We start from the raw sequence: 24,207 nt of genomic DNA on the forward strand, positions 1-24,207 counted from the left end.
GGGTTATTTATTTTATGTATTTATTATTTCAGTTTCAAGGCTGCCCAACTCTACAGGGACTCTCCGAGGCTTACAATGAACATTAAAAACAGCAACCTATGTACATCAAAGGAAAGCAAAGGGGCTCAGCCACCAGTCTAGCCCAAGGTCTGGGAGGACAATCAGGTTTTTAACAATTTGCAGAAAATCAAATTGAGAGCCGTATCAAGGATCTCGAGGGTGGGAGGAAGATGTCATTCCACGGGGCAGCACCCATCTTGGAGAAGGCCTGCTTCCTGGATCCTGAACAGTGACACTGCTTAATCAGTGGGACCTGGAGGACACCTGCTCTAGCTGACCTCACCAGACGGGCAGAAACCGATAGAGAGCATCGGGGTCTGTGCAGGGGACAAGGGTAGGCAAAGGCTGGAACAACCATGACCCAATTAACATATGCTGCAACCTTGTTGTTGTTGTTGTTCAGTCGTTAAGTCGTGTCCAACTCTTCGTGACCCCATGAACCATATCGCACCAGGCCTTCCTGTCCTTCACTGCCTCCCTGAATTTGCTCAGTTTCATGCTCATTGCTTCAGTGATGCCATCTAACCATCTCATCCTCTGCCGTCCTCTTCTCCTTTTGCCTTCAATCTTTCCCAGCATCAGGGTCTTCTCCAAAGAGATCTCTCTTCGCATTAGGTGACCAAAGTATCTGAGCTTGAGCTTCATTATCGATCCTTCCAATGAGCAATCAGGGTTGATTTCCTTTAAGACTGACTGGTTTGACCTCCTAGCAGTCCAGGGGACTCTTAAGAGTCTTCTCCAGCACCACAGTTCAAAGGCATCAATTCTTCGGCACTCAGCCTTCTTTATGGTCCAGCTCTCACAGCCATACATTACTACTGGATGTGTACTTGTATCAGACATTGGGATGTAAGCATGTTGTGTGATGTTTATCCAATGACGTCAACATGCCTGTCACTGATTCAGGATCATCCAGTTTGCTCCAGGAGGCGCTAGATACACCAACAAGCCTAAGCAAAATAAACACGGTTAGGACACTAAGGAAAGGGGGATACCCCAGAGTTTCCCCCCAGCTATCAAGCCCTTAACACTTTCACTGCCACATTCAACTTTAGTTGAATGTTTTGGGTCATTGTCCTTATCTGCCACGTTCAGCTTTAATCTGCGTTGTTTAAAAAACATTTTCTTTGGCGTGGCGAGTGACTAAAGTTTAAAAGTTTGGTTTGAAGGTGTGGTCAGATATCTCATTTGTTTCCCTCTCAGAGTGTAAGAGTTTTGCTTCTGTCAAGGGCACCATTGCTGGGCAGCGCTTAGGGCATCAGTTGGCCTCAATCTGGCCCGGCACCCCAATGTAGGGCAGAATGGATGATAGACTTTTCTCAGAGTCCCCTCGACTTGGAATAGTCTCCAAGAGTGATGACTGCTGACTCATTTGTTTGGAACTAAGCAATTATTTGGCTGCTGGCATCTCCTAAGGGAAGCAATGACTGGCATTGGGTTGGAATATCTCCCCAGCCTTACCTTAATTGCATGCAAACTCCTTTCACTTTCACGAAGAGGAAGAAACAGAGGGGGAAGCGTTTTCTGCAAGTGCTTTAGGAAAGGAGGCTCTGGATGTATAGGAAAAATCCCTGGCTCTAGAAAGTGAGGAGATAAGGAGGCTTTCAAGTTTTACTCTTCTTCTTCTTCCGGATAAAGAAGATGCCGTTCCAGGCAGCAGGAGAAAAATCATCCAGCAGAGACTGGATACTCTTTCGTTCTTTGACGGTGCCCTACTTCAGGCAGCAGTTTAAATATAGTTTTTATTGTTTGTGAAAAGCTAAAAGGACATGATTTCAATCAGCTGCGAATCTCTGGACTTTAGTGCTTTTTGTCAAGTAGACACATACTCAAATCTCTGCAGATTTCGGGGGAGCTGACCATCCATGCAGGTTCCGCGATCCTAACGAAACAGCAATTAGGGGCTGCCGCCGCCGCCGCCGCCGCCGCTGCGGAGCCACTTCACACAAGGTTGTTATTTGGCTGGGCTCGGGATCCAGGCGGCTGGCTCCGTCCCGTTATTCGTGGCGCAGTGAAGGATGCGTTCGCGTGTCGTGCGAACCCGCATTTGTGCCCCGGCAGGTTAAGTGCTGGCGTTCAGGCTTCACACCGAGCGCCGCTTGCCACCGGATCTTTCAGTCCCCACGCTCATCTTCTGTCCGTTTGAAACGCCTCGCGCTCGGGAGGCAACTTTCCCCCCGTCAAGGGGGTGAGAAAAGTGAAGAGCGGGGCGGGCGGGCGAAGGGCTCTTTCGGCTGGCAGCCTCCGTGGAGCGACCCCCCCCCCCGCGCCGGCAAAGTGGCTCGGAGCAAGGCGGACTCCAGGGCGGAGGGAGGCGCGCGGGCGGGGGCGCGAGCGGGAAGCACCCGCGCGGGACTCGGCGCACGGCTGCGGGAGGAGAGCGGAGCCGGGCTGGGCGCAAAGCGGAGCGGGGAGCCGAGCAGATCGCGCGCCGGGGAAGGGACGGCGCAAGAAGGCTCCCACCGGGCGGGAAGGCAGAACAGGCGGGCGGGGAGCCCGGGGCTCGGGCGGGCTGCGACGCGGCGCCGTCGCCTTCCCTCCCCCGTTGTCCCCCCTCCCCTCCCCTCCCCTCCCCACATAAGGTTGCTGCTCCAACCATCTTGCTCCGCGCGGGGCGGAGTGGAAACGACGAAGGCGCCCGTGCGCTTGGCGAGCCGCGGTCGGCCCGAAGGCGCCTCTGTGCCGGGGGAGGGGGGATCGAGCCCGGCCCCGGAGCGACGGCCGAGACTGTGGGGAGCCCGAGAGCGGGGCTCAAGGTAACTGCGGAGGGGGCACCCCTGAGGAAAGAAGGGGCGGGTCGGTCCCCCCGGGCGCTCGGTTCCAACTTCCTTCGGCACCTCGTGGCGCGGCTCTGCGGAACGCCCGCGGGAAGCCGAAGGGCTCGCGGGAGGGGGGCTGAGTTTCCCGGCGGGGCATCTTCGCCTCAGCTTGGCCGCCGATCCTCCCTCTCTCCTCTGGGACGGGTGCGTGGGTCGGATGGTTTCTGGCCCTTCGCCCCCTCCCCTTTTTCTCAAGCAAGGGGACGGGCGACCGCCGACCGAGAAATCTCAGGGGAGGGGGCGCTTTCAGATGACCCGCAGAGAACAGCTCAGAGGCACAACAATATCCTCTTTAAAAAAAAACCTTTGAGGAATAGATGCCCCACAAGCTAGAGCAGGACCTCTCCTTTCTAGCCCTCTCCCCAGAGAACCCTTCAAGGGATGGCCAGCAGGACCCTAGGCCAGAAGGAACTTCGCCCCCCTCCAGGGGTGTTTGTGGCGTGGAGGACAAGGAGGCCACCAGGCGACCTTTAATTTTGAAAGGTCTCGCCAGACAGAGCAGGAGAGCCAACCATGTGCCTGGGGAACATCAGTGGAACTTTGACTTTGCATGCACACCCATTTGTAATTTGGTGCCCAGCAAGAAAACTTGTCATGTCAGCTCGGAGGTCTCCCCACTCCACCTCCACCCACAAACTTGTCATTGCAAAGAGAGAAAAGATTGGAATTGCGGCCATAGCCAGTTGCACCCATCTTTCCTTACATGTCCTGTTTTTCAGATGACCCAAGAACAAGCTGAGAAGCTACATTTTGGAGCTGTTCATCTTTTCTTCTGGGAGAGGAAATCCATGAGCTAAGAAAATAATGGGCAAGGAAGAACATCAGACCACAAAATAATGCGGTGGATGGCTCCCTTGCTGATGGTAAGTCATTTTTTAAGGCATTTTCTCTCCCCCCCTCCCAGCCCTCCATGTATTGAGGTGGGTGAATAGGAATGCTTGTGCAAGTGTGCTGTTTTTTAGCAACTTCCCAGTGGCATCTATGCAAAGCCTTTAGCTTTTGCTTGCAGGAAGAAAATGTTTTGTCCTCTCCTAGAAGCATCTAATGTCTCCCACAACCACCATAAACTGACATTCCTGAAAGTATGAAGCAGGAAGCCAGCCAATCTGGGAACTGGGGGCTTAGTACAAACCCTGTTGCAGTGTGCTGTGTGTTGATTTAAGCTGAAATCCTGTTACACATGGAGAAGAAGTGAAATGCACTTAGTTTGGAGTAGATCTGCGTGGGGCGTGCCATAAATTGCAAAAAAAGATGAAAGAGAATTGGGAGTTGTTTTGGCCACAGAATCTCAGGGCTAAGTTGACAAATTAAAGCACGTCTCTTGCACTCTTGCATGTTTTTGTCAGTTTGGCTAAGATGGATGGAATGCTGAAGATGCAACATGGAGTTTCCCTCATCTTCCTTTGGTAGGAATTGTTGGGTTTTTCTCTGGAGTTTCAGGAAGAGTGTGTGAAGACCCTAAATCCATTGAAATCTGAGCTTTACTCTTTTGATGGAGAAATGGAGCGGTGGTGATGATAGATGTAAATTCATAAATCCAGATTTTTGGCTCCAGGACAGTTTCCGTTTTTTTAAAGGACTTTTATGACTCTGGTGGGAGCTCAGAAGTGCTTATAACAGTTGATGGCTTTAGGGGAGTAGGAGGAAGAGGAGGCTGTGTCTTGGGCAAGGATATGAAAGGAGAAAGCAAAATGGATAGAAGGCTTTTGGCCAGCATCCAGTGACGGTTGATCAAAGGGATTTCAGTGTGGGGAGAGAGGCTTTACAATCTCTAAGAGAGAATAGACGTGCTGGGTGAAGGAGGAGTAACTGAGTAAAACTAGCTGCACGTGTGATCCTCTCTCCTCCCCTTCCTTCTGTATTTTTAGAAAAGTTTTATGAATAAGAATAAAACAGAATAAGGTGATGCCTGCTTTTTCCCAGCTTGGATCTAGCTCAGAATACCATTCCATGTGAACTCAAGTAATATGGCTTCTAAAATTAACACCCACTATCTGGGCTTACAGACTGCCCTTATTCAATACGTAGCTTACTCAACAAACCATGCCTTTGTGTAATGTGTGAATCCAGTATTCCCAACACCAGATGAACCACTATATGGCTTAGGTGGTATGTGAAACAGCTTATTTGCTTCTATGAAGAACCAAGCTAGAAGAATGGCTGATTGGTGTTCCCCAGTTCCACATGGGCATGTGTTGGTTTGTGGAACGTGTAGTCCAGCCCATTAGAATTTTACACAATTAGGGAATGTGTGAATATTTTTTTTTTTTTAAGAACTGAACAGTGGGTAAGGAGGTGGTAAACGTAACACTGGGACCTGGGAGAGAAATCCCTTCTCCACCAGATCTTTGCACTGACTGTTGTCCTCCATCCTGACCTTCAGTGCCTGCAGTGGGGAGTTTGCCATCAGAGAAAGATGATCCATTCCCCCTTAGATGTAGATACTATTGTAAGCACAACCCCACCGCCATATTTATGGCAGTGCAATGAATTGTAGGATCAATCGCACTTATTTGGGTTTCACCAAAATTAGATTTTTTTTCAGTTGCCTAATTGCTTCATGGAGTAAGCGTCACTGAATCTTGCACTGGGAAACACATCATTCAGACTGCAACCAGCCCTGCTGTTTACTTATAAGTGAGAGCCAGTAATGTGCAGAGTTGCCTTCTGCTGAACCAAGGGAGTAGAGTTCTGGCTTCATGAGCATAACATTGCCCAGGTTTGTTATCTGGCATCCTTTAATCAGAGAAGGGGCAAATTATGGCTGTTCAGATGTTGCTGAACTACAGCTCCCAGCATCCTTCACTATTGGCCATGCTGATTAGGGCTCCTGGGTGTTAACTGAGTTGCTTGGATTAGGATTTTCTCCAGAGGGAGTATCGTGTCAGTGAGCCTCTCAGTTCACACTAGAATAAATGTGCCTAGAACTGCAATTTGAAATATAGAATTCCTTCAAAAAAGGAGAATATACATTAATTTTAAGTAATAGAATACAGTGCAAATATTATATAAACTTGGTTCATCAGTAAATAGCTTATAGTACAGCTATACCAACCTGCTCAAAAATAAGACACCTGTTGACTTTACTAGAGCTTCCTCAGTTTTGACTGCTTGATTATGTGCAATCAAGTCATTGCCAACTCTTAAGAGACCACATAGATTTTCTCCATGACAGTCTGTCCTTAACCCGGTTCTTTCAGGTCTTCCAACGGGGCACTCATAGCTAGTCCATCCACCTTGCTGCTGGTCATCCTCTTCTTCACTTTCCTTCCACCTTTCCCAGCATTAGAGTCTTCTCCAGAGAGCTAGGTCTTTGCATAATACGTCCAAAGTAAGATAATTTGAGCCTGGTCATTTGGGCCTTGAGTGAGAACTCTGGGTTGATTTGTTTGATGATCCATTTGTTTGTTTCCTTGGCTGTCCAAGGTATTTGCAGGAGTCTTCTCCAACACCAAAGTTCAAAATGATCAAAACTCTTCCTATCCAGCTTCTCCAAAGTCCAACTTTCACTTCCATAGAGTGTCATAGGGAATACCATGGCTTGTGCGATTCTGATCTTTGTAGGTATAGACACAATCACAGCATTTGAGTATCTTTTCCTAGGCCATCATAGCTGCTCTACCAAGTGCTACTCTGGGGTGTATTTCGTGATTGCTTGTTCCTTTACTGTTGATGATTGACCCTAAGAGGCAGAAGTTATCCACCACTTTGATGGTGTAACTGTCAATTCCAATGCTAGTTGTTGTACCTGTTGTCAGTACTTTGGTCTTCTTTACTTTTAATTTTTGTCTCATTTTTTTCACTGTACTCCTTAACTTTTATTACTAGAGCTTGCTGATCCTTTGCATTTTCAGCTGTTAGCTGTGTATAAAATTGCTCACTTCAGTACAGATTTTATTCACCTAGATTAATTCATTGTATTTATTTGTTCATTTGTTCATTATACTTTTAATAATATTTATAATCATACATCAATCCAGCAATTTTCAGTATGCTTATGCATTAGCATTTTGATCCAGTAGGTGAACTATTTTTATTTCTGTTTCTTTTCCCAGACTTGGAAGAATCTGTTAAACAAACCAAATTTAGTTTCTCTCTTCCATTTTACTCCCAGACAAGTTAATGTAAAAATAGTCGATGACAGACCAACCTTTCTTTTTCCATAAATTTGTCCTGGCAGGTTCTTTGAGATCTAGTATCTCTGTGTATAACTGCACATAGGAAGACTTTGCTTTTAAGCATCATTCCCCTTCAAACCACGGAGCTGCATTTTGAGAGGCCTCTCATTTTTATGATTGCAGTATGATAAAAATGTGGAAGAGGATTGCAGAAAACTGTTACAAAATCACTTGAGAAAGTATCTAGAAATGAGACTATGAGTCTAGCCCAGCCTTTTCCAGATGTTGTTGAGACTATAACTCCCAGAATTTCTAAATGGCTTGGCCAGAAGCCATGTTGGGAAGGCAGTAAGTTGGGCAAGGTTATATAAGGAGCTAGAAGATTTTGTGTAGTTGTTGTGTAGCATCCTACCTGTAGGATTTTGGGAAAGGTTTCCTTAAAGTACTTTTGTCTGCCAGGTACAATTACCAAATTAAGACTTTATGAATATCATTAGGACGTTGGACACATAGTTGCCTCATGATAATTATTCAACACGTTCTTCCAATGTAAGATCTTTCAAAATTGGCTATAACAGATTTATGCTGTTAAGATGTTCCAAAGAGCTGCTTAGTCATTTAATATGTAATTTACCCATTAGCTGATCAAAGAAATCTTTAGTATTATGAAATGTCTCCTTATTTCTGAAGATATGTTGTGAGAGGACAGTGCTTGATTCTGTTTTGTCACCCTTGGTAGAAACTGAATCACACTGAGTTGAAAGGGGGGGAGGTTGGTAGCCAATCTGTTTTATGACCACCTGCTTAGGGGAGACTGTGGTTTCGTTATCCGGCAGAAAAGCGGAGTTTAATTAGTCGTGTGAAAATCTGGGGAAATGAAAGTAGCTCGGTAATTAACAGTCAGCACAATTGTACAGCATGCCACTTCTGTTCATGGAGAAGAACTGGGGAGGGACAAATATTTGCTCCATGTCAACTGCATATGATACGATAATTTTTTATTATGGCCAGAAGTCAGCAAAACAGACGAACAAATAAACATACAGAGAAATGCAAAACAAAAAAACAAAAAACCAAGTTTAAAGGGGTAGACCTTGATCTTTGGGAGGAATCTTCTGTCGCACTCTTGAAGCTAAGTAGCAAATCTTAGTGACATTACTGATGACCTGGAAGTTTTTGTAAGCTAACAGGACAGCTACGTAGTAATCATCTGACTGCCCTGGAACTGTTGCTAGAATAGGAAGAATTAAATGTTGATGTCAACCCAAATAAAAATTGCAGTATAGTAGCATGTGTGTAATAGATTCAACTTCGGAGTCCTTGGGGTTCTCTGAGCTTGGTTCTTTTCTTGCAAACGTTTCATTACCCGGCTAGGTAACATCTTCAGTGCTAAAATGGAGTGTGGTTTGCTCTCTGTTTATATACAGTGGCATGCCCTGCCAGTGCTGGTAAGGGTGGGGGTTTTGCTTTGCTCCTCAAGTAGTTCTTTGATTGGCATGTGCTTGCCAATCTGAAGATGAAGATGTTACCTAGCCGGGTTATGAAACGTTTGCAAGAAAAGAACCAAGCTCAGAGAACCCCAAGGACTCCACAGTTCAACCCTGAGCTACACATATTCACCTCTGTTAGATTCAACTTCCTCCATGGCATGAGGGCAGAGGCAGCAAGTTGGAGGAATACAGTATTGTAATATCTTCCTTGCAATAACACAGAGGGAAGGACATTGAACTGTGTGCTTGTGAACATCCAGCAATATTTAAATGGTGTAAAGGTAAGATGCCACGGCTCTCCCATCAAGTAAAGTTGGGGTCCTACAAAAAGCTAAGCAGAACTGAACTTTAATTCTAGATCCAAGAGGCATAACTTCATATGTAATCAGTAAGACATTGATTATCTTCCATTTCTTTTACCAGTTTGAAGCGTTTTTTAAAAACTTTTTAGAAACATTCATTTTTATAAGAAGGAAGGAAGGAAGGACACTCTTGAGATTAAAATGGCTTTTTAAAGGCTATCTTTTAAAATGGATGTGTCCCTCCCAGCTGTAATCTTACAATATATGATGGTGGAACCAGAAGTGATAGACTTGCAGGGAGATCTCTGACTTTGGAAGATAGAAACCTGACATTGTAATTCTTACACTCCTCAGCTTGGGTATGCAGTGGGGTTCTTTCTGGCATCCAGAAGTCTAATGACAGAATTAGACATAAGGAGTCATTTTGAGAGATTGCCAAGGGCCTGCTAGAAGGAGTGTAGATCTTTCAATCAGAAGTCCTCTTGGTTCCCAACAGCCAAACTGGTGTGTAATCTACACCGGCCCTGAAGCTGGCATAGAATGATTTTCTCTTATGGCTTGCAATGAAAGGGAATTCTATTTTTAAAAACCACATGCACACATATGTTGGGAGAGGCACACGGACGCACTCACACACAAACATTTCTCTTCTTTGGCTTCAGCTCTGCTAGCAGGAATCTGGCAAGGCTCCAGAAAACTTCAGAGTTACTACATTGCAGGCTCCAAAAACTGAGTCCAGGAGATAGCTAAGCATGTCTTCTGCTGGTGGATTGAGACTCAGAAGGAGGTCAAACTTGGATGAAGATGGACCACAGTTGATAACTTTTCACAAAGAGAAAGAACAGGTGGAGGTAAGGCTAAATGGAGGAAGAACATGCATTGATTCAACTTGGTCACTGCAGAGCCACCTTCCTCAACTTGATAGCTTCCAGATGAGTTGCAGTTACAGTGTAATAGGAAATGCGCCGGGTATTCTAAGGAATGGCAGTTGCAAAACATCTGGAGTACCCTGGCTTGAGAAAGGCAGCCCTGGGGTAGGAGAGACTGAGAAGCATGGGGACTTGGCAGCTTTATATGAGCAGAAAGAAAGGTCAAGAACTGGGTTGGCGAGTGGGCTTGGATTTTGTGTTTGGTTTCTGATTCAAGCTGTGAGTTCTTCAGCTGTTTGCTTTTGGCATGACTGTACAGCCAAATTGCCAGGGTTACAAAGTCTGTAGCTGCTATTGTAAAGACCAGGGCAATCGACCAGTTATTTGAAATGCATTTCTGTATGTATAGTCTCTTTCTAGGTTTTCAGGATGAAGTTACTTAAAAATCTTGCAGAAGATGTCAGAATCAGAAAGCAAAGGGAACTGAGCCCAGGTATTTTCAGCACCATAGGGCAGTGTTCCTCTCTTCCCCCACCCGATTCCTCCAGTCCATCTTTGCCTCTGAGCTGAATGCAGTTGTGTGGTGACTTGTGGCTAGAATCCATCTCTATAAAGAAAGTAGTGTCACTGACAACTCCTTGGTGAGGGCACAGAAGTGCCAGTGAGCAAAGGCTGCATTTGAATTTGTTGTCAGTGTTCCCACTCTAGAACTGCTCCTGTTAAAGTAGGTCCACTCTTGTTCATTATGGTACATAATTACAGGTAGTCCTCGCTTAACAACCACAATAGGGACCGGAAAATTGGTCATTAAGTGGGGTGGTCATTAAGCAAGTCACCACATGACTGGACCTAATTTTATGACCATTTTTATGATAGTCATTAAATGAATCATTGCAGACATTAAGTGAATCACGTGATTCACTTTAAGTGAATTAAGTGAATCCAGACATTGTGAATTAAGTGAATCCAGACATTAAGTGAATCCAGCTTCCCCAATGGGCTTTTTTGCTGGAATTCACTTAATGACCACATGATTCACTTAACAATCATCATAAAAAAGGTTGCAAATCACTATCATGTGACCGTGGGGGATGGTGCAAAGGTTTATGATGGTTGTAAGTGTGAGTACAGGTCATAAAGTACTTTTTCCAAGGCCGGCATAACTTCGAACCATTGTTGAACGAACATGATTAAGTGAGGACTACCTGTATAGCATATGTAATCATGACAGCTAACTTTAGACCAGTGTTTCTCAACCTTGGCAGCTTGAAGATGTGTGGACTTCAACTCCCAGAATTCCCCAGCCATTTGGGTGGGCTTGATTTATGTCGGGGACTGGCAACCTTTTCAGGCAGCAGATACCACTGTGTGCTCTTGTATAATAATGCAGGAACTTAGTAATTATGATTGTAAAAGGCTGAGATTGTTAATTTTCTCACAAGGGCACCCCTAAGATCAAGGAAGGAGTCATGTGAAAGCCCTGGTGCTGAGAGATTTTGGCCATGTTAAAATGATTAAAAATTAATGTTGGGGTATGCATGTGGGTACCATTTAAAGGTCACGGGGGCCTCAGAATTGCATTGCTGATGTCCGATTGAAGTCCATAACTTGTTGGGTAGCGCCCATGCTGAAAGTCCTGAATTCAGATTTTGCCATTTTCAGTTAAAAGAACAGTGGCAGGTGGAAGATAAAGCTGGTATGAAACAGAGGTTTACCTTCCAAAGCAAGACATCTTTCCCGTGGAGTGGCAAAGTCCCTTTCTTTTCATTGGCAGACAGCCAAATGTGGACTCCTTCTCTTCTATTAGAAAGCCAAATCTCAGCATCCCTAGTTGAAAAGTCATACAAGGAAGACCTTTGCAGTGGACAACCGTGGTCAGACTAAGTAGATCACAGCGGGCTAGGCGGACATAAAATTTGATAGGAAAGAAAGCAGCTGCCTGAATTCTGTTATAGTTCTCATTCCCCATTCCATGTGCAGAATGCTTTGTGAGCTGAAAAGTGGTACGAAAGGAAATGTGTGGTGGTGGTCATTTATCACCATCATATTTTGTGAATAGTTTCGCCAGAGGTACCCTTCATCCACAGAGACGGTGTGGCATGGAGGTGGGTGGACATGGCAGAATGTCATCAGGATGCGTAGCTTCTTGTGGCAAAAAGAAAAAGGATAGGGTGGAGAATGGGTTGTTGGGGGACATTTCCAGGGATTTCAGTTTCATTAGTTTAGAGGCACCTGGATTGCTTGTTCAGACACGGCTGGTTTGGGATGGATAGGTTCACAGCCTGCTTTAGAAATTGATTTGTATCTATGACCTCCTTGTCTGGCTTTATCTTGGAAGGAGATGTTTGGATTCCCCAGGAGGAAAGGGGAAGACATGGAATGGGAGTAGACTTCCAGAGAGAATGAAGGCACTTGGGTTTCCTGAGGTCTGTTAGTTATGACTCCTAAATGAGTTGAGTAAGGAGGGATTTGCAAAGATGGGCTTTTGAAAAGCAAGCAGCTAATTGCTGTAGAGAAATAGCACCCTATGGTCAGTTGATCTGTGTTTGAACCCAGTGAAGTTCTTTATAGGTATTATTTGCAGCACCCTGCCCAGATGGGTTGGCCTTCCACTCCTAGAACTCCCCCAGCCAAATCCAATGCATACAGAGAATACCTTTTTGGCTTACAATCAAACCAGGGGTGGAATTAAACAGAACAATCCATTTGCAGAAATCAGGAAATCTTAAACGGATGAGTTTCAGGGGTTTTGAGGAGTAGGGCACACACTGAAGGTTCTGGGCTCAAATCTGGCCATTTCCAGTTAAAAGGGTCAGGTGAAAGGAGAAGGTGATTGAGGCATTCATAGGCAAAGCTGATAGATGGAAAGCTGGATGCAGGAGTGAAAGATCGGGTACAGACTAGTAACTGGGGCTCTTCTAGATGAAATCTCTGAACAATAATGGAGAAGGTGCTGTGTCAAACTCTCTACCTTTCGTAGGTACTATGCCAGTCGAGTACACTTTTCATTTTGCTGAAACCCAAGGAGCACCAGCATTTTCATCAAGCCAGAAAAGCTTAGCACTGTGCTTCCTAATCTGCAAATCCCAGCTGATCTCTTTTTAAGCTTCAGGGCATGTTCTTCAGGCCTGGATTCTCCTGATATGATTCCTTGTAAGGCACTTAGGTTGTGGATGGTCTTTGTGGCTTAGATGGACTGGAACCATCTCTCAACACCCATGAGAGGAGTGCAAAAGAATCTGGGCTGATGAACGTTAGGCTCTGGGTGCCAGAAAAGCAGAAATGGGAGAAGTTTTTCCTCATTGTTGTCGTTGGTATTCCTCCTCTGGACCTTTTCCTCTTCCTTTTCTTCCTAGTCAAGTCAGGACCAGAACATTTCTGGCTACCAAGGACTGAAATGGCATCTGCCATCATTCAGTATCTCTGCCCCTCCCAGTGAAAAATATGTTCTATTTCCATTGTTTTCCATGCCTCCACGTCTATACTCCTAATATTGTAAGAATATAAATATGAACATGCTGGATCAGACAAAAGTCTTATGCAGTCCATCATTCTGTTCCACAACGGCCAAAGAGATGCCAGTTAGAAGTCCAGAAGCCAGTCATGAATGAGTTGTCCATCCTGCCTCCAAGGGAGCCATTTCCTTATCAGTCACCACCAGCCCTGACCCCATTCCTCCTGTTGAATGCATTGGGAGTCTCTTGGCTGTTTCCGTCTCCAGTGCTGTAGGAGCTGGGATCCTAAGTGCCTTGGCATTACAAGAGCTATAAATAAAGCCCTTTCTGCTTTTTCTTTGGCTTCCTATGAGCTGCAACACACACAGTTGTAGGGCATGTTTTATGAATTTGTTCTGCAGCTTCTGGTTAGAGATGACAAAGCAAGGCGCTGGATCTGAAATACTATTGCACATTTCAGGTGTTTTGTTTCAGCCCTAGGAATGACTGCTTCCTGGACAGAGATTTCCTTTTAAGACTCTGGGAGGCCTGGTTTACAGAATAATAGAGCTGTGCGGGGCTTGGGATGCAAAAGGCAACATGTGATTTGGAACACGTAGCATCTGTTGGGGACACCTTAAACTGAATGCATTCAACGTTTCAGTAGCTGCTTTGGGAAAAGACACTGTTGCCTTAAGGCCCAGAGCAGTGGCATCTGCAGAAGGCCAAGGGGGATTAGAATGGCTCTAACAGTGAGGCTGTGCAAGCCCCGCCCCTTCTCAATGTGTGGGGTGACATCACATGCATGCCCAGAAGAGGTGGAGCTTGTATCAAGCTGGCATCCCCTCAACTTTTGGAAGCAAACCATCCCCAAGGACATCCATAGGGAAGGGCAGGGGACAGAGAGATGATGAAAGGTGTGAGATAAGGTCACTGTGCAAATGCCATGACTCACATCCAGGCATCAGACGTCAGGATGCAAGTAGATAATGGCAACTTTTGTGTGATGATGTCAGACACACGGGTCTTCATTTTAGCATCACTGTGGTTTGCTACAAATGTCATCACCCATTGTTGTTCTTTGGGGGTTTACAAGTATAGAGGACAGTGCTTAAGCTATATATCCAGTCTAGAAGCAAGTGGAAGTATTTTTATTGTTGTTCTTTTCCCAGTAGTGTTAAGATTGTAATGTGACAAACATCTACATTCCAGGGCAAGAGACAGAACCTTTTCAGTAGTGGTCCCATCATTATGGAAGTTCCTTGTGTGTGTTTTAAGATGACTCAAAGACCTTTTAATTTCAAATATGCCTTCAGTTAAAAGAGTGTGGACTGGGTTTTAAACTGTTAATGTTCTATAAACAGATTCTTTATGGATTTCATGAAGATCTTTGGAAGGGATTACAAAGGGTTTTCAGTTTGGATTTGTTTGTTTGTTTAAGTACAGTAATGGATGATAAACAATTGATACCAGTCCATGGATGAAAAGCATCTGTAACTGGAATGGGGCAATTTTCATCCTTCCCCTCCACATAAGTGGGGTGGAGGCTTCAGAATATCATGGATTTTCTGGGAAACTGCCAGGGATAGAGTACTTGCCAAAAATCAACTCTCCCTTCCCCCAGCAGAGGGAAAGCAATACTATCTACTGGCTTCATTTAAAAAAATAAATGATATTGATTATAAGCTTTCTGGAGAAAACTTGGACAGAACAACAGCCTTAAATAAAAACCCTTAAGATGTAAAGAGGAACTCTCTTCATAATTGGATTGCTGTCTTTTAATTCCTGCCCACGGATTTGAAAATCCAACCCAAAAGTAGGTTAACCTTCCTGCTTAAGTCCTTCCTTCTGGTTAAAGAACATGAGTTTGCCTCAAGCCAGGAGCGATTCTTTCATCTGAGTGTGCAGTTGGATATTAATTTTATTTCTTTAGGCTACCATTCTTCAGCCAGTCTCTGGCCTGCTGTAGGCTGTAGAGTTTGGAGATGTGTCACTCAAGGATGTATTCACAAAAGGATTCTTAGCCCCACCCATTAGAGCATGGGGTCTGCATTCACGCAACAGTTGAAGTGTGGTTAGTTGGAAACACAGTTACTGTTGATTTATTTACCCGTTGTGTGAGCCCAACCAATTTAGTAAAGTTATGGTTTGATGTATAGTATTGCAAAAAATTCAGAGAACAGCCTAATTTAGTAATCTCATTAAAGGTGCTGAGCGATCAGGGCAACAATTTGAGCCTAAAGAAGTGCCTTCAAACCTGTTGAAAGCCACGTCAGTGTCTAAATGTACCAGTGAGGTTTTCCCATGATGGCAAAATAGGGTGTTGTAGAGAGTAAGGAAGATGGCCTTGGTGGAGAAATGCAGGTAAAAGGGGCTGAAACATTTTTAAAGTCCAGAGCAGCAAGATCACATTCTGAAGCAGATACCTCACTGATTCACTGGACTATAAGAAGGAGGAGAAGGTCCAGCACAATTAGACTTGCAGGATTCTGTTTATTGTAGCCAATCTCCATAAAAGTAGTTTTAACCTTCTTGTGGAGTTGATTTCCTGGTCTGGTCTGGCTCAGGGGGCTGACAGGTGTGTTAGATGGGATTGAGGGCAGTTTGGAGATGATGGATCCACCTGTCCTGTAACTCATGAATGCCTCAACATGTTCCAAAGAAAGGCAATTTAGAAGAGCAGAAGCAATTTTTTTCCCCATCATAAAATTTGTCTCCTGCTCCTGTATTTAGTCTTGTTTTCTCACTTTCTTTCTGTGTATGATCTACTACTTCATCAAATGTCTTTTTCATGGGGCTTGTAGTACCAAGTCCAAGTTAGAAAACATCCAAGATCACTGTACAGCATTTCTGTAAAACTTGAAATAATACATGAAATTGACAGCTTCATCCTATGTATGGGTACTTGGAAGCAAGTTAAACGGGATTTAGTTCCTTGCAAAGGTGTTCACAGGAGTATTGCTTAAAGTACAGTGGAACCTCGGTTTACGAACTTAATTCGTTCCGTGACTCTGGTCGCACCCCGAATTGGTCGCAACCCGAAGGAAATTTCCCCATAAGGTTCAATGTAATTACCGTTAATCCGTTCTGGTGTGGAGGACAGGGAGGCGGCTATTGCTTGGAGGGAGAGTCCCCCTCCCTACGACCACGTGTCAGGGGCGGAAAATGGCCGTGGACCACATGTCAGGGGTGGAAAAATGGCCGCGGACCACGTGTCAGGGGTGGAAAAATGGCCGCGGACCGTGTCACGGGAGGGAAAATGGCCGCATATCCTGTTCGTACCCCGAGGCGGAGTTCGCAAACCGAGGTAAATTTTTGCAGCTGGAGCTGGTTGTAACCCGAAAAGTTCATTAACAGAGGTGTTCGTAACCCAAGGTACCACTGTAGTTGTAGATAAAATATATGGGTTAAGAATATTCTAATAGCAGAAGCAACAGTGAATTTCAAGATATGGATAAAGATTTACCAGATTCTTGGAGGCTGCTGCTGTATTTTATTGGAAAGAAAGGAGTTGTCTCTGCATTGCTGAATGTTTTTAATGGAATATTGCCATGAAAATGAAACTATATTATATAAAGGCAAGAATACAACTCAAAGTGCTGGGTATGACTTTTAATGCCTATGTAGCTTGGCTCCAGGGTATCTCCAGCACTGCCTTCTCCAACCAGTTTTGACCTACCTGACATGGTAGTCCCAGGATAAACTTTTAATGGTCTCCCACCCCCCACCCCCATTTAGCGAGTTAAAGGGGGTGGAAGCTTCGTGCTGCTGCTTTTTAGTTGCAGTGCATGATTCCTAGAATACCGTCCTCCAAGATATGACCAACCCCCACTTATTAGCATTTTGCAAACTGCTAAAAACGAAAGAGCGTTGGAACTGTGATTATTGCCATCAACATCCTTATTGGTTTTATTCTGGGATTTTTTTGTAGTTTTTTTCCAGTACTGTGTTATAGATATACTTTTTCAAGTTTGACATTTATTTTATTAAGATACCACAGACATTTTAAGGCATTGGATGATATGATAAGCTGCCAAGAGTTGTTGGATTGTGGTGGGCAACAAATTTAATATATAGATAAATAAATAAATAAAAACAATTGAGAAAGGCCCAGTTTCAGGTTTGTATTTTATTTCTCTTTGTTTAAAATATTTTAAAGAGGCCTTCCCTTATAGAAACTTTCCCAAAGGGGTTTATAAAAATAAAATCATATACAGGGAAGAATAACTAGAAAAAGAGTTAGAAGATGTTAGTGAATGTGGCAATTATATTAAAATCCAGAATGATTTAATAGCAATGAAATGAACCACATTTTTTTTAATGAAACAGATTTTGATGGTTTATTACCTAGAGAACTTGATATTTGGTTGGTAGTGTTGCCTTTAAAGAAATCAACACAACCCATTGGAAGAATATGCCCATTCTAAAAGTTTTTAACTGGGGCAAATTCATGAGAATAGGCACAGACCGATGGGGAGCGATCCAGCCTCAGATTTGCACAAGGCACAACCTGACTTTATTAGGAACAGCCCTGCTTCTGCTAACCTTGTTTTGTTGGAAAATCTGCTTCCTCCAGGAGAGAAACTTACATTTTTGTTTGGAAAAATTATTGTGCTTCAACATTTTGTGCTTCGTCCGCCTCCCCCCCATCCCCCCAAAGTGCTCTTGACCTTATAGTCACTGCACTGCAATCTCTAAAATTGCTGATTATCCACAATTAATTAATAAGCACTGGGGTTTTTCCTCCATTGCTAAAATATATTTTAATATAAAACAAGGGAAACAAGATAAGAGGGTGAGTTAAATGTTTGTGCTGATAGAAAATCTGGGTGCTAATTAATCTCAGACAGCAGCTGGTGGTTTGCACCTGCTGGGGGAGTGGAGCAATCTTTACTGTTCCCAAACCTTGCATGCAGAAAGTTAGCACGGCAAGGAAAAAGCTAGATCAAAGTTATTTTCCCATTAGTCTGGTTCTTTATGTACTTGGCTTTCTCTGTATCTTCATAGTATAATCTGTCGCTCTCGATACAGATATCGATGGCATTATGGAGCATTTAGTCATTTTAAAGTTGACTACTAAGCCTGAGTATTAATGCTAAACAGAAAAGCAGAGGCTGCGCTGAGCAAGCATTTCAAAAAATGATCTTGTAAGCAAAGAATCCAGCAACCGAGAACAATCTGCACTATGTAATGCAGATATATATGAAGGGGGCCCTTGTGAGTCACAAGCAAGGAAAGCAGTGTTGTTTGGCTGTTCTCTCTTTTTCCCCCCAACGTTTCATCTTAAAATACAAGAATAATGCAGCAATGCAGAATGTGGAATTTTCCAGATGATCTAGCAAAAAAAGATACACTGGTGACCCCAAAGAGCTCTTGCCGAAAACTTCTGCAAAGAAAGCTCCCTGTTGCAGGAGTCGAATTATGTGACACGTAGTATGGAGCTGGAAGTTATTTCAACCTCATTTGTCATATCCCCAAGCTTAGCCTAGCCCCCTTTGTAGGCAGAAGGAGACCCCTTGAGTACCTGCAAGGCTGTTTTTTGGTATGTTTGTACTGTATGGGGGATTGGGATTGGCTAAGATTGCTGAATGTATTTCACCAATGAAAACCTTGAGAATATCACTCTAACCCAGTGTTTCTCACCCTTGGCAACTTTAAGATGGGTGGACTTCAACTCCCAGAATTCCCCAGCCAGCATGGCTGGCTGGGGAATTCTGGAAGTTGAAGTCCACCCATCTTAAAGCTGCCAAGGTTGAGAAACCCTCTTCTAACCAGTGGGAGGCATGTTATATATTGCTAACTCTCTTTACATCTCAATAGAAGAGAATATATGTAGCTCAGGGTTGCACTGTGGAGTCCCTGGTGCTCTCTGAGCTTGGATGTTTGCTTGCAGACATTTCATTACCCAACTAGGTAACATCGTCAGTGCTAATGGGTGTGGGGTTTGCTCCTTGTAGCTTGTCCTGCCAGTGTTGGTGGAGGTGTGGTTTCCTCCTTGGTAGTTCCTTGATTAGGGTATTAAGTACAGCCACCGAAAGATTGTCCAGCTTGGTTCGTCAATTACAGAAAAATGGCAGCTGGAGAGAGATTTAGCCAGAAAAAAATGGAGAGGTTTTCCTTAAGAATCTTTGTAGCACTTCAGGAAGGGAAGCTGGTGCTATTCTTTGGGTGAGGAGATGGGCCAAATTGCTATCCAAAATTAAAATTAGTGTGAACTTTATCATTTACTTATGCCAGAAGTGGTGTGTCTCTCCCTGCAATTTTTCTGCTTGTTGAGGGTTGCAGATGTAACAGACTGGTTGTCTTTACAGATTGATTTAACCATCAGCTTCATGTTTGGATTGAAAGAAACCTCTGAGAAGCAGAATGACTCCCTGGTTCACCCAGAAAAGTTTCTGGTCTGGTATACAGATAGAGATCAGTATGATCTCTTGAGGGGGTTTCATTTCTGGAGGGAGAAACAGAGAAATGTAGGCAGGATGTTTTGAAAAAGCTCAATGCTCCAGTTGTTTCTGTTTGTTCTGACTTCTTCTCTAGGCCTGATCAATCCAAGATCCAAAGAGAAAGAGAAAAGAGAAGAGAAAATGCAAAGAGAAAATGCAAAGGAGATTAATCTTTGCTACTCTCCTTGTAATGCTTGTTTCCAGATGAGAGTAATTTCGGAGTGTGGTTAGACTAGTAACACTAGAAACCGTCCATCTGTCTTGAAGCCTTGTATTTTAAAAAAAGGTGGGAAAAGAGGTAGGAAAACACAGGGAAGATGTGGAAGTTTGGGCTGTGTTCATATGACATGCTTAACGTGGATAGGGCTTCAGTGCATTTTCTGGGTTGACACAATGCATTGAACCCTAACCTGACCAAGTAGGCTGGGTATTCGCGGGATGTTATATCATAAAAAATAACCCATATTAATATCAACCAAGCTTGGCCTATTTTGTAAATGCAGTTGCTAGTCTTCTACTGACTTGGCTGTGCGTGTTGTATGAAGACAAGTTCAGTGATATCGAGATAGAAAAAGAACATCAGAGCCTGGGATGCCCAGAGATGTCACGGTTGATTGACAGGCATTTGTTTCTAACCACACCAACGCCAATGTGCATCATAACATCACGATGCGACCTCCACCATACTTGCATCATGATATTACACACAAATACACACAGGGTAGAGTTTGCACCATGATGTCATGACACTTGCTTTGTCCCTTGTCCTCTCTATGGGCTCCTGCGACTGATTTCTGTACTGTGCCCAGTGGTCACCACATTGGCTCGCATGCATTAAGGCTCAGGCGCAGAGCGGTTGCAGACCTCCCGGTGAGGCGTGGGTCTTAGCAGGGGTCAGTCATTCTAACGCTGAAAGTTGCTCTAATCATCTTAGCTTAATCAGGTGTTCTTGCACCCTGCCTTTCTTCAGGGTGCTATACCTAGGAAATCTGAAATTAACTGCAGTCCAGCTAGGTCCAGACATTGTACTTGGCTACAATAAGGTTTGTGGCCTAGCATATTATCTGATCCCAGCCAGTGGTGCCTTATGCAGCAAGTCACAAACCGTGACTTGGTGCAATGTGTGAACCAGGTTTGTCTCTGCAAATACTGTAAGGAAGAGGAAAGTAAAGGCTAGCTTTCCTCTGGCACAGAGAACAAAACTTGATCGCATGGCCTTCTTTTGCAGAGAGTTGAATGCTTGGAAAAACATTTTGCCAGCCTAAGGAGTTTGCCAAAAAGACCGATTTTGTGATTTGAGTGGGATGTGTGGCTTTCGTTCAAGCAGATGCTGGTCAGTACTTCATGGGGGATGTGCTAGCTGTGGATGTCTCACTCTGAGCAAGAAATTAGGCCTCTTTGAACTCTTATAATGCCATGAAACTGGCAGCCTAGAAGGCAACCAGGAAACTGTTTCCAGAGACTGCTACAAGCTGGTTAATCCAGTTCCTGATTTGGAACATTTCATGCAAACAACATGGGTTTGTGCCATTAATAGCTTCCTTAATTAGTACCAGTTATAAGATCACATACTTCAGGGAATTTGCAAGTTTATTGCAGCAAGTCCTTGACCTATCCATCTTCTGCAGCAAGTGGGCTAGAATAGCAAAGAAACATGACATACTCAAGCACTGAATGTAAGCCTGGTGCATCTGGTACAAGGATGGGTGCTGTGACTGGTCAATGCCAATTTTTCATAGTTCATCAATCCATTGTGTCACATTTTTCATGTTTTTTTTTTAACTGAACTGTGTCTGTTTTCCATGCCTGTCTCTGAAAACACATTTGTATTCCAGGAAGTATCAGTTGCATAAATAAAAAAGCCACTAGCCATGCTGGCTGAGGGATTAAAAATAAAATCCTGACCCTGAGGCTAAATAATTTTTTTTTTAGGAGCAACCAAAATGACCTAAAAGGTTTTGTAGGTTTTGAGTCAGGCAAACTGCTACAAAGAACAGAGAAAAGGGAGGAAATAAAAATAGCCCAACATTACGCCAGAAATGCCAGCCAGCGGAGTCTGTATTTCAGTGCTGTTTTCACAACGCTGGTTATGGACTGAATGCAGTGTTAAGTCTGCCTACTAGATTTAGAGCTCATATACTTACTTAATACCCCAGCTCCTGACTGCAGGGCAAACTGGGTCAGTTGCTGCTACAAAAAGTGGTGACTGCCACTAATTGAGTGGCATGAAAAAGGAAGATGACAAAGTCATGGATGATAAATCTGTATACAGGAGAAGTGAGCATCCCTAAAACTCCTCCCGGATTACTGTATTAAAATATTGTGCCATAACATTGAAACCTGTATGCTTTTGTACATCTGGGCAAAATTTAAGCCCTCTCCCACCAGGTGACTTCCACCTCTCCACCATATTGTCTACAACTCTTGCAGGCTGGTAAAATATTTCTGACCAAGGAAAACCATGTTTCTGAAACCCAGTTCAAGTTCCTGAGGAAGCAGTATGCGAGTGGGCTGTTGTCCTCTTGTTCCGTCAGTTTTCCAGAAGCATCTAGTTGAGTCCTGTAGGATACAGGATGGTGGAGTAAATGCAGATTGAGTCTGAAGCACCAAGGCTCTCATTACTCCAGGTTTTACCACCTTGAGTGTTCTCCAAATGTCCCTACTCAGCAGCTGCCACAGGGGCAGTATCAAGGGAGGGCAAATGACAAAAGCAGCATCACCCCACAAGCTCCATCCTTTCCGTACTACATCACGGTGTCACATTCCCATGCAAAAAGTATAGAGCTTGTGCAAAGATTTGAGGAAGACATCTCACATCTTGCAGACACCTCTGTACCTACTTGCGGAACTCTCAGAATTGAAGCCACACATCTGGAGGGCACTAAGTTTGGGGTAGGCTGCTTACACTTCATGTTATCAGCTCTAGACCTGGACCCCCAGATGTGGAGTCTGAACCCATGTAACTCTGGGCAACTTACAGAAAATTCAACAGAACCTACAAAAAAGAATAAACAATAAGAAAATGGGGATCCAAACAGAAATGACACCAACATCCAATTGGGGTTCCAACACATCATGACTCAAAAGCCCAGGAGGAAAGCCAAGTCTTAGCATTCTTTATAAGGGCCAGCAGAGTGTTCAGCAACATCTGGAGGAGTTCCTTTTCTGGACTGTTATAGTTTGAACAGTCATGAAGTCCTGATATCTCCTGGCCATGTGGGATTCTCAATGGTGCTGGGCACTTGTGCTGTGCACTCATCCTCTTCAGATATATATATATATAGAGAGAGAGAGGGAGGGAGGGAGGGAGAATGTATGTGTGTATGTATATACCTACCTACCTACCTACCTACCTACCTACATATAAACATACATACATACATACATAGAATTTTTTATTAGTAAGACTGTAGAGAAACCATCCAAACTTCCATTATCTGGATATTAACCAAAATCTGAAAGTGTATCTCCCACATACAGAAAAAAACTCAGAAATCTTAAACTTTAAAATCACAGCCAAGGAGCTATCACTGTATTTTGGGACGCCACTAATGTTTCCATTTCTGCAGCATTTGTCATTCTGGATTGTCACTAATCTTAGTCTCCCTGCTCTGTGAATTAAAACGTAATGGGGCAACATAGAACAGTTTATGGGGGTAGGCAGAATGCAGAGTTAAATCATAAACTGACATTGAAAGCAAGCCCTGTTACTAACTTTTTATTTAGAAAGGTCAGATATTTCCTGCCAAAGTATGGACTTAATCAGTTCATTTCAGTAATAGTGTCAGAGTCCTGGAAGTTTTCCTTTTTTTTAAACACACACACACACACACACACACACACACATATGAGCTTATGTAATCTTTCTTGAGAATTCTAATAATAACATGATGATTTTGAACTCCATATAGAGAGCAGTTTTGAGTTGCTGAGCCTACTCTAGCTCTGAGTTAAGTTCTGTCTTGCTCTGCTTTTTTAGTTGTACTTAATGCCAGATAAATGGATGTTGGCATTAGTTGTCATGTTAAATCTATCTCCCAGTCTGGACCATTTAAAAGATGTGTACATGATTTCTTAACCGTTTTCCATTAAAATGTGTCCCCAATCTTGCGTCCTCCTGAACCTGCTATGATTTCAATTTTCAGAATTTCCTGGCAATCTGGGAATTGCAGTCTCAATGCATCTGAAGGGCATCAGGTGAGATATTAATTCTTTAAAATATCCCAATGGCTTTGTTGCATTCCTTTTAAAATTAGGATCTCCATAAGTTTCATTATCATACTTGGCAACCATACCAAGCAAGTTAATGCCAATCTTACTCCAGTAAGTGCCTGTATTTAGGGGGGACCGAATAGGTTGCCCAGATCTCCCTCGAAGGAAGGTCACTGGATTTCTGAGTGACTTCTTTTCTTTTCTGTTGTTTAGATGGTCTAAAATTACAGTAAAGTTACTATGTACAACTATGGGGATTCAGAGTCTAGACCAGTGTTTCTCAGCCTTGGCAAATTGAAGTCCAGACATCTTCAAGCTGCCAAGGCTGAGAAACACTGGTCTAGATGATCATTCTAGCCCATTGTGTCAATCAGGTATGAGCTATGGTAGAAGGGTTGGAGGTTTCTCCAACTTCTAAAGGACTACAGGAGGCTGACATCATTAGAAGGGAGGGGGCCAA

The 24,207-nt window shown here is 43.8% G+C and overlaps 1 protein-coding gene across 3 annotated transcripts in view; it reads left to right on the top strand.

The window, feature by feature from the left end:
- The first annotated feature begins 2,275 nt into the window (after positions 1–2,275).
- TMEM200B (transmembrane protein 200B) overlaps positions 2,276–24,207 on the top strand; it is a 28,857-nt gene continuing 6,925 nt past the window's right edge. For 2 of the 3 annotated variants that reach the window (XM_088140071.1, XM_088140070.1), the window contains exons 1-3: positions 2,276–2,816; positions 3,599–3,742; positions 23,681–23,732. The gene's annotated coding sequence lies outside the window, so the exon portion shown is untranslated. The remainder of the gene's footprint in view (positions 2,817–3,598; positions 3,743–23,680; positions 23,733–24,207) is intronic. The other variant, XM_088140072.1, reaches the window with a different exon arrangement.

This window comes from Python bivittatus, unplaced genomic scaffold (genome assembly GCF_059951505.1).
Source record: "Python bivittatus isolate LINGU-HERP-01145 unplaced genomic scaffold, Pbiv_v1 ctg000310_np1212, whole genome shotgun sequence".
Taxonomy (NCBI): Eukaryota; Metazoa; Chordata; class Lepidosauria; order Squamata; family Pythonidae; genus Python; species Python bivittatus.